This window comes from Mastacembelus armatus, chromosome 6 (genome assembly GCF_900324485.2).
Source record: "Mastacembelus armatus chromosome 6, fMasArm1.2, whole genome shotgun sequence".
Lineage (NCBI taxonomy): Eukaryota > Metazoa > Chordata > Actinopteri > Synbranchiformes > Mastacembelidae > Mastacembelus > Mastacembelus armatus.
This window is the reverse complement of record NC_046638.1, coordinates 13,043,967-13,061,840: the sequence shown is the minus strand read 5'-3', so window position 1 is coordinate 13,061,840 and position 17,874 is coordinate 13,043,967. Positions and strand designations below refer to the sequence as shown.

General features: G+C 42.0%; 1 pseudogene; it reads right to left on the bottom strand.

Moving 5' to 3' along the window:
- Positions 1-7,875: 7,875 nt before the first annotated feature.
- On the bottom strand, positions 7,876-8,029 carry LOC113133629 (uncharacterized; annotated as a pseudogene).
- Between the last annotated feature and the right edge of the window lie 9,845 nt (positions 8,030-17,874).

Genomic DNA, 17,874 nt, shown 5'->3' with positions numbered 1-17,874 from the left:
GCAGAAGCTTGTGGTTTTCTCTGTCCTCAGTCTTCAGACATCCAGAGCCTTGTAGAGCTGTATTTGTAGTGAGTGCCTGGAGGAGATAGTTTCTTTTGTTTGTTGTTTTGGCCTTGGTTCACCCTGAGTTATATTGCTGGTTACTACTACCTTGAAGCAACCACCTCTAATTCAAATTGCATATGGCATATGAATTTTGCTTTTGGGGCATTGCGCTCTAAGAGTAAAAATGATTTAATGTTACATGCATTTCTCCAACTAATGATCGAGTATCTGATTTTATTGAAACCCACCTCTGAATTGGGTACACAAGCTGAAGGAATTTTTTGAAAATTTTGCATCCTGTTGTGTCACCAGTACTAAGGTGGGAAACAAGGATATACCACAGTGTGTTGTGCCTTTAATACTAACTTTAGCATCTGGTTGCTCATAAGGGATTTGCTGGGTTTTTTGGGTTAAATTAAGATTCCATGTATTTATTTTGTTTTGTTTAAGAACAAGTTGCAGTTTTGCATGAATTACAAAGTTTAAAATAAATTCCAGTGCAGTTTGGAAGCAAAAGGTGTGTATGTTTGTGTCTGTGTGTGTGTTGGGGAGGACTATAGACTATAAAAGGGGGGAGGAGGTGTGTTAAAATATTCTTATCTAAAAAGTGGGGACTGCAGAAATACTTAGGGAACCACTGGGTTAAGATTAGATGGATAGGGTTCCACTTGCATTGATAATCTCATTCTTTTAGATATTACCCTAAAATCATCAACATAAGAAAGATTTGGGATGTTGAGTGACAGTCAGAAGGTACACCCAGCACCTTTTTCTTGCAAATCAATCTGCCTCTTGCTGTCACACTCTTCCTTACCTGAATGTACTCTCCACACCTGGGATGGGCCTTGAGATTCTGTCCAAAAAAGTGACTCATAATGAGGCTCTACCATGGTGGAGCTGAACACTTACTGAGAACTTGCATGACTCCTAGCTGAGAATGTGAACAGATCGGTCATTTTCAATTATACCAGGACTCAACAGCACCAGTAGGCCTACCCCACCCCCCAGCATTACTGTTTATGATTTGAAACAACACAGTTAATAGTTGGGTTGGATGCTGATGAAAAATAATCAGAATCTGAAACAAGTTGCAAATTTCATTATCAACTTAAAAAAAACCCATATAAGCAATCCATTCAAGCCTATTTGGCTGGTAGATATTGGTTGATGTATGTGTGTGTGTCTGTCTAATAGTAAATTGCTGACTTTATTAATGCAGTCTTCCTCTCCTCACTCATTTAATTACTAGAGAAAAGGTTAGTGCCACAATGTAATTTACCAAATGTGATTTCTTAGCAGCTATTAACTCTGTCTGCTGGTGTTGGTGTAGTGACAGGGAGGGGAGAGGGATGGAGGGATATTATTTGTGCTCTGTTTGAGTGTTTGTGTGTATGTGGGTATTTGATTCTCCAAATGCAAACTTTACACTCTGCCATTTACTGTCAGATATTTTTTTGTTTAAACTCTGTGTAGAGTAAAATTTAGGAAACCAGGACCCGTTTATGTAGACAAACCAACCGAATCCAGACATAATCAGCAGCAGGAATCATGCATTACCAAACACTGGCTTGATTGAGGCTTATCACACTCTCCTGTCTTTCTTGCAGTCGTATTTAATGCTGGTGAAGTCAGACCACCGACCATTAACATTACTTAACAATCCCTTCACAGTTGAAAACACATTAAATGTGTCAGAAACTCTTCTCTCTAGCTCCAAAATATTACATTAATGAAAATAGAAGTTATTGGGCCCAAACACCTCAGAAATAGCTTATCTGACAATATAGCTACTTTAGATGGTATAGCCTTGGCTAAAGTACTACTGTGAAGAACCTTGGAGTTATTTTTGACCAGGATATCTTTTAATTACCACATAAACCAAATCTCAAGAACTGCCTTCTTATACCTGCACAATCCTGCCAAAATTAGGAACATCCTGTCTCAAAGTGATGTAGAAAACTAGTCCATGCAATTGTTACTTCATGGCTAAATTAGTGTAACTCATTATCAGGATGTCCTACTAACTCCATAAAAACCCTCCAGTTAATCTGGACTGCTGCAGCCAGAGTACTGATAAGAAGTAGCAATCTTAGCTCCCTTCCGAAAATGCATACTGTCTACTAGGTACTACATTTGAATTTGAATGTACTTTTTGACCATTAAAAATTATGTTCCATATAGCATGTATATAGGATTGGAATTCAGACATACTGCATCCACCATGTTGATGTTGTCCCATGTTATTCGTCTTCACAACAGCGCAAATACTTAAAGAGTCCACCCTAATGTTTGAACATGGGCAAAAAATGGTTATGCTAATTCTTACCGCTTTCATTGCCGTTTTAATGTCGACTGAATCAACAGCACATATAGGCACGCAGTCATGTGCAGGGGTCCATAAGTGCACATGGCACCAGGATGCCCAGAGGTCAATGATCGACTTTGCAGGGTTTCATCTGACCTCTGGCCGTATGTTGTGTACACTTGGGTGAAAAGTGGGGCTGAGCTGTCAACTGATCACCACCTGGTTGGAGCTGACAGTAGGGGAGGAAGTGAAAAATAGTAAGGGCCTGCTGGGAACGTCTGGCAGAGCCTCCTGTCAGGGACATTTTCAACTTCCACCCCCTGGCAAAACGGCGGCTGAGAGGAGCTGCGGTTGTAAGGTTGTTGGTGTTTGTTGTGGCGGTATTCCTTGTACCCAGTGGTGGACACTGGAAACGAGGGATTCTGCCAAGCTGAAGAAGGAGTCCTACAAAGCCTGGCCAAGCAAACTAGCAAACCCTAGCAGTGCCCAAAGGATTTCAGGGAGGCCATGGAGAAGGAGTTTTGGTCAGCCTCAAAGAGATTCTGGCAAACTATTCGCTAGTCTGAGCGCCTCAGACCCAGAGGAGGACTCATCCATGAATGTCGCTGAAGTCACTGAGGTAGTTAAACAGCTGCACAGTGTCAAGGCGGTGGGGGCTGTATGAAATTCGCCCTGAGTTCCTCAAGGCTCTGGATGTTTTGGGGCTGTCCAGGCTGACATGTTTCCACAACATTGCATAGAGGACAGTACCTCTGGAGTGGCATCTAGTTCAGATGCCTCCTGGGCACCTTCCCTGGGGAGGTGTTCTAGGCTTATCCCACTGGGAGGAGGCTCTAGGACAGGCCCAGGACACACTGGAGGGATTATATCTCTCAGCTGGCCTGGGAACGCTTCAGTATTCCTTCTGAAAAACTGGTGGAGCTATCTGGGGAGAGGGATGGCTGGCCATCCTTGCTTAAATTGCTGTCCCCGTGGCTTGTCTTCAGATAAGCAGATAAATTTCAATTTCAATTCAATTCAATTCAATTTATTTGTATAGCGCCAAATCACAATACAATCATCTCAAGGCAAGATCTTTAAGCAGTCTAGTTGAGATGGGGTCTAAGAGACATGATGATTTAGATGAAGCAACTGCTGACATGAATTCAGGGAGATCTATGGGAGAGAAGCAGTCTAAACATAACTGAGGTCTTACAGATGATTCAAGAGCTACTGTAGTAGAAGATTCATTTATGGCAGCTATAGGAAGCATCTGATGAATTTTATCTCTGTTATGATTTTATTTATAAAGAAACTCATAAAGTCATCACTGCTGAGAGCTCAGGGAATATGTTAATAGACTGTTTTTCCAGGCTAGATAAAATTCTTCTAAATTTGTGGAACGCCACTTCCTTTCCAGCCTTCGTGATGCCTGCTTTAAGGTACAAATATGTAAATTATACCATGGGGCTAATCTCCTCTGGTTCACTAACTTCTTTTTCAGAGGGGCCACAGCATCAAGAGTTTCACACAGTGAGGCCACAGCACTGTCAACAAACATGATCAACTTGGTAGGGAGTAGGATTGAGGCAGCTACCCTCCACTGTGTTGGCACATGGCATAGATGTAAATAAAGATGGAATCATTTTCTTAAATTTATTAACAGCATTGTCAGATAAACATCTGCTCTAGTGGAATTTTCTTCCAAATGCTGCATGATCCATTATCTTAAATTTAAAAGTTATTAAAGAATGGTCAGACAAAATAGAGTGCTAAAGGGGCTAGGCTAGCTGACTTTTGTTCAAAGGTGCAGAGCTGTGCTTCCACATTAGTAATCCCCGCCTCCAAAGCTAGCAGAACCTTGCACTATCACAGGTATCATTATAGCTACTGAATTTCCCCCATGGGGGATTAATAAAGTATCTAGCTATCTGTCTATCTATCTATCTATCTAACACACCGAACAGGAGGGAGAAGGAGAGGGAGAAGCCATGCTACTAGCTAGCTAAGCTAACTGGTAGGCTAATGAGTGCTAAGTCTGGAAATAGCAATAAATACCAGTCAAAATAGAAAGGTACTTGTCTAGTACAAGAATGTGTAGAGGTTAATGAATTGTTCAGAGTTTAGTTAGTTTTTAGGTGTGTTAGGAGCTAGTCTGTTGCTAATCTGTAGATGAGCTATACAGCACACACAGCACAACACGCTTACAACAGGAAGTGAATTCACTTACCTGGAAGAAGTGCTCCCACCACCACAAGAAGATGGATGGATCAAGAGCTCAAAGGAGACATGGTCAGCTGCTCATAGATCACGCCTTTGCTGACAGCTTGTAAAATATTTATTAAATACCACAGGTATAATCACCTATCTAGCTAGCAAATTTTACCTCAGGCTTTCATGACAGTCCATCACGTCCATCACGTTGCTGCTTTGAAGTCAGATTCTGACCATGGCTGGGAAAATGATATTGAGGTGCTGATGTTCCTCTACACTTAGCATTAAATAGACTGGTGTCTTTGGCCTCTGACATCCCAAAGTCCACAGTGCATAACACTGCACAGAATGAGCAGGGCTGTCATCTGTATTTTGAGGAGGTTGATCACTCGCCCCACCACAAATGACCTGGAGGCAGTGGGAGCAGGTTTTGCTTAGCTGGCTGGGTCTCCAGCTTTTTGCACGGTAGCTGGTGCAATAGATGACTGTCACAACTGGATCAAACCATCAACATGTTATTTTAATAGGAAGCTGTTTCACTGTCCAGTTGCAGGCCATTACTGAGCACAAGGGGAAATTCTTCGACATCTTTGTTTGGTATCTCGGGCCTGTTCATAATGCCAGAGTGCTGAAGAACAGCCCTGTTTTCACTGGCCGCCTGTATCCAACTGCAGAAAAATGCATCCTTGGAGATGGTGTGGTGTTTGAGTATGGCCACCTGCTTTATGACACCATACAGAGAGTCTGTACAGGGTACAGAATTCTCTACAAGCTTGCTTCAATGCCAAGCATGCTCATGCACGGAAGACTGTTGAGAGAGCCTTTGGGATGCTGAAGACACGCTCAAGGCCCTGGAAGTGAGCCCTGTCTTTGTGCCAGATGTTGTTGCATACTATGCAGTGCTCCACAACCGCTGTCTTCAGAACGGGGACATTGTTGATTCAGAGGTTGTAGAGAATCCTGATGATGACCCACCTGAACCCTGAAACACAGAAGCCAGTACAGGAGACGATGTGTGGGACAATTTGACTGCAGCTGTTGGCACCAGACAACTGCCTGCGTGCTCTTCAGGAGCATGATTACTTGTAAGACAATTTAACAGGTTCAGACTCAGTTCTTGTTCTCAGATTGACATTGTTTAAGCTCATCTACATTAGCTGGTTAATATGTAAAAGTGATGACACAGGGTGTTGTGATGTGAAAAGTGCAGTAGCAGTATAAGACTAAGATGAATTGCATCTGTGTGCATCCCTCTTGCTTTACTGTTTACTGGTGCTGGCAGCCCTTGTGATGAGCAGTTTTTTCAGACTTTTTGCAGGTTTTATGCAGGTAAATTTAAGAAAAAGTAACAGAAAGCTTAATGAATAATTTGAAGGAAATACAATATTTTCTCTAAATGTAAATTTATAGGAAGCAGACTTAAAAGTTTAACACTTAAAAGTTTCAACACTTAAAAGTTTACAACATTTGTAAAAAAGTCTGTTTAGACTGCTTTAAAGCTTAAAATTGTGGAAGGGTGAATTAAGTCTAAGACCCGCAAAAAACCTGTTTTTATATGTTTAACTCTGCCGGTGCACTGCCTCTCCATCACCTGACTCCTGTCAAGCCTCCTTGCAGCTGCACATGGTAACTGGGAATACTGCAGCCCCAAACTAATTGGCAGAGTACCTCAGAGCTGCCGTGGTCCCCAGAGTTGACACCCACCAACTGTAACACTGACTGAGGCTGTGTGTGTGAATTTATACAACAGTTCTTTGAAATTCTAGCTACATATCACAAATATCACTTGTGGGTTATATTTGGATTTGTTTGAGCTTAATTATACTATTTGTTATAACAATGGTGAACAGGCCAATAGTGGCTAACGTCTGTTAGTCATAAAAAACAGTTACCAAACGGTTACACAAAATAGCAGTGGGACATTTCTAATAAGGAACAAAACACATCAGTACAATTTCACTGTTATTACAAGACTCAGTTACCTGTTACAAATACAATATTACTTTTTTTTTTTTTTCAATATTTTAGTGTGCCCAGATATGACTTTTGAACACAGGTATTGTGAGGGGTCAAAGATCAAAGACTGAATTATTGTAATCACTGGTGTAAAGACCATATATGGGAAGTGAAATATTACTGAGCATATACTGGTGTAGAGACCATATAGAGGAGGTGAAATATTATTGAGCATACGCTGATGTAAAGGCCATATATGGGAACGAGCTGAGCAGCAAGAGTTTCAGTTGAGAAGGGCGTAATCAGACTATATAACCACTGTGTGTTTCCTTGTTTTCAGTTCTGTGGCTGCATGCATTAGAAATAGTGCCACAGAACTCCAGATATATCTGACTGTATTTGCTCATGTAATCTGTTTTGCTGTGGAAACAATAAAAGTATAGAATCTTCAATAGGCTACTGACTGATCTCTTCAAATAAACCAACTCTGGGGGTGTAGTTCATGTCCCAACAGTATGTATATGGCATTTTGAAATAAGATGAATGAAATAAGAAGGTTGAGGTCATGCCAACAGATTTGACTAAAGAAACAGTCCCCAAAAAGAGGAGATAATGAATTATCTGTATTGTGACAAAAGGAATAGACAGGACTCTGTGAATTGCCCTGGACTCCCGTTCGCCTGAGGGGCATCCTCCAGAGCCACGCCGGATTCCTGTTAGCCTGAGGGGCCATCCTCCGGAGCCGCCCCGCTCTCCAGTTCGGCTGAGGGACTGTTCTCCAGAGCCGTCCTGGATCCCTGTTCACCTGAGGGGCCATCTGCCAGAGCAGCCCCAGACCTTTAGTCAACTGAGGGGTTGCCCACCCAAATGATCCTCGATTCTGCGCCGTTGGAGCCATGATCCGGGTTCACCCCGGCTAATGGGGCATCATCAGGGTAGACCTCCAGACTCTGGACTGTTTTTGAAACTGGCCTCCTGAGTCCCCCTCCATCCTCCCAGATTGTCCCTAAGACTTATTGTTCGGCCGTCTGGAAGCTAGCCGTTGGGGGCGTACTGTTACGGCCCATGATCTGATTTCCTGTTCTAGACTCTTATTTGGAGTTTCTACGTCCTTTCTCTCCTGGTTTAGCCCCAGATAGATGTTCAATCACCCTGATCCTCACCTCTGTTCCTTCGTTCCCTTGCCAGATTATACTGCGATTATACTGAACTTTGGACTGAAAGCTTTCTGAACTGCGATGGGCTCAGTGAGAGGAGAACGGCGGGTGGGATGATGTGCTGATAGGGATTGCATTCCGTGAGTGAGTCTGCACTTGGGGGGACGAAGGCGCGCGGGAGGCAACTTCCCCAGCCGCAGAAAGGAGGGTCTTGCAAAGTGACCCTCAGACAGACATAACCCCAGAAGGAAGTTGGGGCCGCAAGGTGCGCTCGAAGTGTCGATGATCAGTGTGTCCTGCAATTCACATTAGTTCCCACAGCTAGCTGTGTTCGTTTTCGACACACAAGCTGAGAGATCCACCGCTAGGAGTTGTCAACATTTTGTTTTTTGTTGATACCGATATCAATTATCTGTGTTTATATGTGCCCGATAACCAATATGCAGAACCAATATTTACTGTTATACTTCTGTTTTTGACACAATGATTACAACTCCACTGAAATTAACAAACCATTTTATTTATAACAATCACTCCCTCCTTGCATAGAAAACAAAACAAATCGTATTTATACACCAATAAATAGAGGGGTCTAAAAGTGCAAAAACTAAAAATACACTAACTAGAAAATAAAATCTTCGATGAGGTAAAAAAAAAAGCAGGTAAAATAAATAAAGCACATTAGAGTATTTCTAACCAATTAAAAAAAATAAAACAATATAAACCACTTGAAAAAATAGTATTGCTATTGCTCCATAAGCCTGCTTTGTTTGTTTTCATGAATAGCTCTGACTTCACTGAAGACTCTCTCACTGGGCACTGAAGAAACTTTCTTGACAGAGCATATTCTTGATGAATTATGAATATAATAAACCATCTTAATAATTTGGGGCACCAGATCCTTTAAACGTTGGATCAACCAGTCAATTAATGAGTAATACAGGATATCAGTCTACAATCTGAAGGAGAGTTCTCCCGATTCAGTGACGTATTTACTGAAATATGTCGAAATATCATTACTGATGCTAGTCAGTTGTCTTTTTAATATTTATTCTGCTTATTTACATGATGTGATTGGTCCAGGAAGTGCTGCATCCTTGCTGGTGATTGGTTCAAATGTCACTGGTCAAATGTGAATCAAGAGAGTAACTAATTGTGTGTAAGTTTTAAGAATGTTTTCTAAAATGGGAACAAAATTTTTTTTTTTCCACCAGCAAAGTTTAAACATGACAAGTAACTAATCCGAGTCCGTAGTTCAACAACAACGTAAATGAAAATCAATAAAGCTTCACATAGTTATATGGATTAACTACAAGCAGGAGTAACAGATAACCAATAGCACAGCTTCTATATCACACCGTAGTCTGACAATGATGTTCTGTATAAGCCTGGTCACACGTTACATATTTCTACTCTTTCAGGGAGAGGACTGCTTCTATGTCTTTTGGGTCGATACGGACACCCTCCTCTGAGACTAATCTTCCCATGTATCTAACCTATCTCTTGAAGAGTTCGCATTTTGCTGGCCTCAACTCCATGCTCCTTTAGTACTCTAAGGACTCGAAACAATTAGTTCATCATGGGTGAGTTGATGAAGTCTTTTCTTGATTTCCCAAATTGTTGCTTTTCTCTCACTAGAGGCCATCTTGTCGACTATACCGCTGCTAATGGGTTCACACTTGGCTCGCACCACGCCGCAAGACTCCTCTCCAGCCAGGAAACCCTTTTACAGCCATGCCTTGGTTCTCCTGCTGCTGAGCTGTCCTTTGTGGTCCGCACGCTGATCACCATTCACTTGGCTGTTCTGTAGTTCACTTGCATTGGATCTGCGTACTAACAGGTGGCACTAGATCCCAGACAAGCCCCCAAAATCTGTATCACACCCGTCCAGCGGGCGGTAATGCAGTTAAATCTGAATAAAACAATAAAACAGACACATGCTGGTTTTGTTAACGGAGTCGCTCTTGTAATCTTACAATCTAACATTACAATCATGAAATCAGTGTCTTATATCACTTATATGTGAATTACTCAAACAAAACACCAATAAACATGTTTGGTATAACTCCTGTCAGAGTCCTTCTTCTTTTACTCAACTGGTATCTGTCTTAGATATCTCAGTGCAAATCCCCATAAACAGGCTTTACAATGTATTACAGTCTCTGTTATATGTATCCTAATAGCCACCACAAACTTAAATAATTGAGTGAACCATTACATACATCATTTAAACATGTAAACTAGATTAATGAGTACCACAGGAATGCCCCATCAGAGGAAACTTCATTACTCTCTCCACTACAACCACACAGTTATAAAGCTTCGGAACTTCATATTATTACGGGTAATCGGTGCGCTGGAGCTATTAATCTTTCAGATATTACTATTTTAAGACCAGATCCTGTTGCGGTACGTCCGTGATTGAAACGCCATTTTAGCAAACAAAATAAGGTCTACGTTAAACACCTTAATTCTACTCAGTAGGTGTATATTACACTCTTAAAACAATGTTATACACATTCTCAACATATTGTTTCATGTCGTCTGCCTTAGGGATTGCTTTCACCCACCTGTTTGAATAAAACAATAAGACAGACATGTTGTGCTGCTTTCGTCGTTCTTGTAATGGCTTTGGAAAGTTATATTTTTTGTAATAGATATGTAGTTGTGGAAGGTACAGGAAAGTAGGGGGGGATTGGTTGTCAACAACATTTTACACAATTAGTTAACTGTGTTACACCTGCTGGAGTTATTATATGGGAGTCAATTGTAGTCTAGTAGTGTTGATTTTCTAAAACTGACACCAGCGTAGAATATTATCAGCACTACTCAGTGTTAGCCAGTGGTAATTTTCAACTCCCTAGAGTGTTGAAATAATGAGTGAATGTAGAAAAATTTCCAACACTTTTAAAAGTGTTACTTTAACCCTCAAAAGACTGAACACATATAGACACCTTTTTGTGTTTAATTTAACACAGAGTTAATTTAACACTGGTGATTTTGCTTTGTCCAGTGAATGAATGTAAGTGAAAGAAACACTACAGAAAGTGGCATAATCAAAGCTGTGTATTCTAGGTGTGTGCTGCTGATAGGTTAAGGATATACAAAAGCAAGTCAAGGGCTAGGCACCAACACACAATATTATAAAGACAAACTCCAGCACCTCCCTTCTTGAAGTAATTACTGTCCATTTAGATGATTACCTATAATTACTTGTTAGCTGTCAGCATTAGACAGAAACCCTGCTTCTGAGAAATGAGGAGGAGGCCCCAAAGTTGGAGGAAAGTAGAACTGGAGGAAAAGTTGGAAGGGGGCAGAGGTGGTAGGAGTGAAGATGACAGAAGTAGGAGGACAAAGAGGAGTGAGTGATGGAAAAGGAGGAGTATTGTGGTGGGGGATGGATGTGAGGTGATCGAGGAGAAGCAGAGGAGGTGCTTGAGAAGGAGTTGAGGACAGAGATCAAAGTGTTGACATGTGTTTCTGTCAGTCAGGGTCAAACGGTTTGTGTCTCTCCTTTCAGCTGCTGTCCATCAGAGAGTGCAAGTGAATTAATCTCCCATTCATTTGTAGAGATGAAGCAGACCTCTGACAGCAGCAGTAATTGCAGGGCTACTGATCTGCTCTCTGATGTGGCACACTGTCAGGTCCTGTTCTTTTTACTCTTTTCTGTTACTACACACTCTCATTGCTGTGATGTCCTTGATGCCTGTTGAGCATCTAAAATTCTGAATTAGTATCAGTAATTCTTAGATGAACGCCTGCATTCAAATGATGATGCCTAAAATAATAAGTGGGAGGTCTGACTAGTGTGGGAGGTGTGACTACCCTGAACAAATACCAGCCTGCTCCTAAAACACCTAGTAAAAACAATGAAGCTAAATAGAATCATGTCTAGATTTAGGATTTCCACATTATTAATTCCATTGCTCAAGAACTGTCATGTTGGTAGAGTTGCTATTTTTAGCAGAAATTCTGCCTGTTTAATTAATTTTACTTACATCTATTCTGCCTTTAGTTATGTTCAATCTGCTGTCAATGGATGTTAACACTTCCTGAGTATATTTAAAATTAAAACCTTCAAATGCAAGTCATATAATATACTAAAACTTGAAATTAAAATTGTCAATGTAATAATTGTCATAGATGTTTTGTGTTTAATGATTTTTGTGTTGAGTTTTGATTTCATGTATTACCTCCAATATTGTAATGACAGTACAATAGTAGAGACTAGTAATAAAAGGGTGATATGGTCAGTGTTCCTACTGGGCTGTGTGGATCTTAGTGTCATATTGTCAATTCTCTGCAAACAAACAAATGTGCAAACTTGTAACATTTTTGTTGACTGTCACAAATTCAGGCAGTTTCTGTGGTGGGGGATTTGTTAAGTAATGACAAAGTCCCAGTATTATTAATATTTTATTAATAAAAATACAGAAATATGATTGCCTGGCTCTTCATAACTCAAAGTTGTAGAGAATATGAAGTTTAGTTTTTCTCAGTCTGTATTACAATGAAAATTCTTCTCTATTTTCTCTTCATTCTTCTCTATTTTTATTAAATGCTGCTTGTACTTTCTAAATAGACTTTAGTACTTTACACTATTTACCCATTCACCCATTCATGCACACATACTCATGCACCAATGGAACAGCCATTGGGTTGGAACAGACTTGGGTTGCACTGACCTGTGGAGTAAAGAAGCTGGGGATCAAAGCATCAAGCCGTTGGTTCATGGACAACCTGCTGTACCTCCTAGCCACAGCTGATAATTCCAAACTACATATGTGACCTTGTGACAGCACTTAGTTATTAAACTAAACCTAGTGACCTTACTCTACCACTGGAGTCTAACTGAATTGACATTGTTTCAATCTTCTTTTCCTTTATCCTCTCAGTCAGTCGCCTACATCCAGTTCAGTTTTCAGATGCATAGCGTTAGCAAATTATCATCAGCTATCCCTATGTGATGTAAAACAATATACATTTGCAAGAAAACATAAGGTTTTCTTTATGAATAGGTCGTGAAATGTGGGTCACAAACGTCACAAATAAACAATATTTCTAAATGGATAAAACAGTAATGATCTTTTGTGTGTTTATTCGATATACCCAATAAACATACAACACAAGGATTCTGATGTCAGTAAATTTCAGCAACCTTGGAGTCCAATCAATAAAACAAAAATGCAGGTGTCGTCTAGAGCTACCTTGACTTATAAAAACACTCAAACAGTGTCAGTGTGTTATTCACAAACATGATCAGCTGATGTGAGCAAAGAGTTGGTCATTTGCATGTAGCTGGAAAGGGTATAGAGTAATCACAAAGACTTTAGGTATTAATCAGATCACAGTTGTCTCTAAATGTAGATGATCTGGTAGCAAGACACACTAGAGGAAGCTATTGGGACTAAGCTGGCAGCCTCTCTGTTTTGGAGGATGGCTCCTTAGGCAAACAGTAATGAGGACAGCCCCTCAGATGACCAGGAACCCAAGGCCATTCAGGAGGGTGGCTTTTCAGGTAAACAGGAATCAGGGGCTGTTCCAGAGAATTGCCCCCTCATGCGGGCAGGATCGTACATGGCGTCTTGGTCAGTGATGGCGGCCGAACCACTGGGGAGACCAGGAACAGGAGGTGGTAGAGGTGGCCAAACCATGGGCAGGAACAGCAGTAGTCTTAAGTGGGGCAATCAAATCACTGACCTGGACTGGGTCAGACAGGGCAGTGGCATCGGCTGGGGGGTTGACCCACTTGGTGAATCAGGAACATGCGGGATGGCGTTGGCAATGTCAGCCAATTGACTAGAAGGACCAGGAACAGATGGAGAGGTGTTGGCAAAGTTGGCCAACACGCTGTGAAGACCAGGATCATGAAATGCTGTGGCGTCGGTGGTGTCAGTCAACCCATAATCGAGCCCATGAAGAGGAGATGCCATGACGGTAGTGGTGGCTGACCCACTGGGTAAACCAGAAGCAGGAGATGCAGTGGCGTCCGTGGTGGCAGCCGACCCACTGGGGGGACCAGGAACAGGAGGTGGTAGAGGTGGCCAAACCATGGGCAGGAACAGCAGTAGTCTTAAGTGGGGCAATCAAATCACTGACCTGGACTGGGTCAGACAGGGCAGTGGCATCGGCTGGGGGGTTGACCCACTTGGTGAATCAGGAACATGCGGGATGGCGTTGGCAATGTCAGCCAATTGACTAGAAGGACCAGGAACAGATGGAGAGGTGTTGGCAAAGTTGGCCAACACGCTGTGAAGACCAGGATCATGAAATGCTGTGGCGTCGGTGGTGTCAGTCAACCCATAATCGAGCCCATGAAGAGGAGATGCCATGACGGTAGTGGTGGCTGACCCACTGGGTAAACCAGAAGCAGGAGATGCAGTGGCGTCCGTGGTGGCAGCCGACCCACTGGGGGGACCAGGAACAGGAAGTGGAGTGGCACCAGGGTTGTCAATAGGGCTGACAGGAAAGGAGACTCAGGCGGGACTGAGAGGGATGGAGACTGGTGGGACTGACAGGAACGGATAATCGGGCAGACACTCTGGGAGACTTTGGCAGGCGCTCTTGAGAGTTGCACTGGGGAACTGGAGACTCAGAGTGAGGAGCTGAAGACTCAGGCAGGGGAACTGGAAGATGAACAGGGATGATTAACCAGGAACTCTTCCTGGAGAGCAGGAGAACTTTGTTGAGATGTGGCTGATTACTCCCTATGGTGTTCTCAAGCCACAGCAGAGCTGGTTTTGATACTGGCAGTGTCCCACGGGGAGAAAGGCAAAGGCAAAGGCAAAGGTAAAGGCAAATTTATTTGTATAGCACCTTTCATACACTACGCAATTCAAAGTGCTTTACAAGGCATACAATTACATTAAAAGCATTAAAAGCATTGAAAAGAGCATTTAAAAATAAAGACATTTAACATAAAATAAATTTAAATCAAGTAAAGTAAATTAAAATAAAACATAAAAGCACATTAAGAAAACAAAGATAACAATTATTCGAAGGCAGCAGTAAACAACAGTGTTTTCAGTCCTGATTTGAATGAGCTGACAGTTGGAGCAGACCTCAGGTGTTCAGGAAGTTTGTTCCACAACTGAGAAGCGTAGTGACTAAATGCTGCTTCACTTTGTTTGGTTCTGGTTCTGGGAACACACAATAGACCTGTCCCAGATGACCCCTCAGGTCATCTGGGACAGGTCATAAGGAACCAATATATCTTGGATATATCTTGGAAACCTCATAGGGAACCAATATATCTTGGCTATATTTTGGTCCACAACCATTTAGTGCTTTATAAACTAGCAATAAAATTTTAAAATCTATCCTTTGACTAACGGGAAGCCAGTGTAGTGATCTGAGAACTGGTGTGATATGGTCCAGTTTCTTGGTGTTTGTAAGGACTCTGGCAGCAGCATTCTGGATTAGCTGCAGCTGCCTGATTGACTTTTTGCTAAGACCTGTGAACAAGCCATTACAATAATCTAACCTACTGAAGATAAATGCGTGAACAAGTTTTTCTGCATCTTGTGTAGACAGAAAACCTTTTATTCTAGCAATGTTTTTCAGGTGGTAATAGGAAGATTTAGTGATGGATTTTACTAGTACTAGTGGTATTGAATCTTTAGTTCTTGCCAAATGGCACGAGCCTCTGTTGGCATCAGTGACTGAGCTAATTGGACGGCAGACTGGAGTGTCTGGAAGGCAGGTTTCGGAATCTGGGAGACAGGCTGCCTGAATTAGTGAACCTGGCTGAATTGACTGAACCAAGGCACCAGGCTGTGGCATGAATGCTGTCATGTTGTCATCCTGTTTTTCCAGTGGGGCGGGGGGAGAAACACAAAGAGGGATCAAGGATAATGAGAACATAAACCCAAAGGAAACAAACTCCGGGGAACACAGGAAATATTATAAAATAAGAATCCCCAAACCAGCACAGTGGCTTAGTGGTTAACAGTGTTGCCTCACAGCAAGAAGGACCTGGCTTTGCAATGCGTCAGGGACCTTTCTGTGTGGAGTTGCATGTTCTCCTCATGCTTGCGTGGGTTTACTCTGTGGGTACTCTGGTTTCCTCCCACAGTCCATAAACATGTATGTCAGGTTGATTGGTGACTCTAAATTGCCCATAGAAGTGAGTGTGAGTCTGTGTGGTTGTTTGCCTTTGTGTGGCCCTGTGATGGACTGGTGACCTGTCCAGGGTGTACCCCTGCCTTTAACCCAAAAGAGAACTGGGATAGGCTCCATCAGATCCCTGTGACTCTGGTTAGGAATAAGCAGATATAGATAATTAATGGATGGATGGATGATCTCTTATACCGAACTTTTGTGTGGAAGGTTCATCACAAACATGAAAAAAACTTAGAATCTGCCTGATAAAGGAGATTTAAATTAATTTTGTGCTGTTCTTTTAATCCCAATCCAGTCTCTCTCTCTCTCTCTTTCTGGTGACTATCTGGTATCTATGCTGGTGAATTTTAATGGTGCTGCTTCTGTAGTGTGATGTGGTCCAAATCCTGATTAAAGATCTTTAAATACTTCATTCCTGTGTAAGTGGTCACATAGCTGCTTTTAGAAATAATAATGTGATAATAAAGAGTAGGTTGGATATCGGTCTACAATTACCCAGGAGTGATCAAGACTCAAGTCCACTAAAGACGAGTTGATTAATGGCAAGATTTTTTTTGAGATGTCTAGTTGGGATGCAGTCTAAAAGGCATGTTGATGGTTTAGATGAAAGCTTTTGACATTAGTTCAGAAAGATTTATGGGAAATAAGAATGCTAAGCATAACAGGTCTTACAGATGATTCAAGAACTACGATAGTAGTAGCTTCATCTGTGGCAGCTGCAGGAAGGATCAGACAAATTTTATCTCTAATAGTTATGATTTTATTTGTGAAGAAACTCATAATGTCATCACTACTGAGCACTAAGAATAATGGGCTCAACAGAGCTGTGACTTTTTGTCATCAGGGCTATAGTGCTGAAAAGAAACCTGGGATTGTTCTTATTTTCTTCTATTAGTGATAAATAATTTGCAGCTCTGGCTTCTGTCACTGCCAGCTCGTTCCTGACCGTAACATAAAGAGGATCAAAGCAAATATATTAAAGCAAATATATGTCATGAGGCGGCAGTACGGGCTCCTCTGTACCTCTTGTTTCTCTCCCTTTTTCCCCAGTGTGTGTTGTCTTGTCCTGTTGATTGTCTGCAGGTGCGTCACCTGAGGCCATGAGGCGCTGATGAGCTCCACCTGTCACTCACCTTCACCTGCTTCCATAAAAGCCCTGGATCTTCACAACCTCGGCGCCAGTTCGTCCGTTTACCCACGCGGTAGTGGAAGAGCCGTCTGTTTTGAGATATCCGCCTTGGTCACTAATTACTTACCTGGTCTTTTGTTCTCCCTCTTCCAGATCCCATGCCTTCCGTGATCTACGGCTGGAATTCGGTACAAGCTGAATCCCTGCTTGTTCCTGGAGGTCCTTCGCTCTCCTAAGTTCTCCAGTGATCTTGTGTTGAATAAACCTTCGTTTTTTGAATCCGCACTTGGGTCCCGCCTTGATTCCTGACAGAACAAACTGGCCAAAAGCATGGACCCAGCGGATTCGCGAGCCGGAGGAGGCTTCTCGGTTCAGGAAGCTCTGTCCCGACAGGGAGCTCTGCTCGGAGAACACGAGCAGGCTCTTAGAGCCTTGATGAAAATGAACCAGGATCTCATGACCCAGGTAAACCAGATGCAGGAGCAACTAATTACCATGACTCACCAAATCTCTTCGCTCTCCTAAGTTCTCCAGTGATCTTGTGTTGAATAAACCTTCGTTTTTTGAATCCGCACTTGGGTCCCGCCTTGATTCCTGACAATATATTAAAAATATAGTAATTTAATGGGGTAGAGAATGTTGACAAAGGAAATACGACAAAAAGAGCTGGAGCAAAAGACTTCGCTGTAGAAACACATTCCACTAGATGAAGTTTTGGTAAACAGACCAGAAACACCTTTTATACTCTCCACCCATAACGTCTTTAATTAGACGTGATAACACGCGTTGATGTTACACTGCCACCAACAAGCAGAAAAGGGAGACAGTCATCACACCTCCCTCCTCAAAAAGATTCTTCAAAGAATCAAAATAAAACGAGAGGGAGGGGGACATGAGAAACGTATTAGACACGTATTATTACACAGACATCATGAATTTACATCCTGGACAGAATGTCAGCGATGACA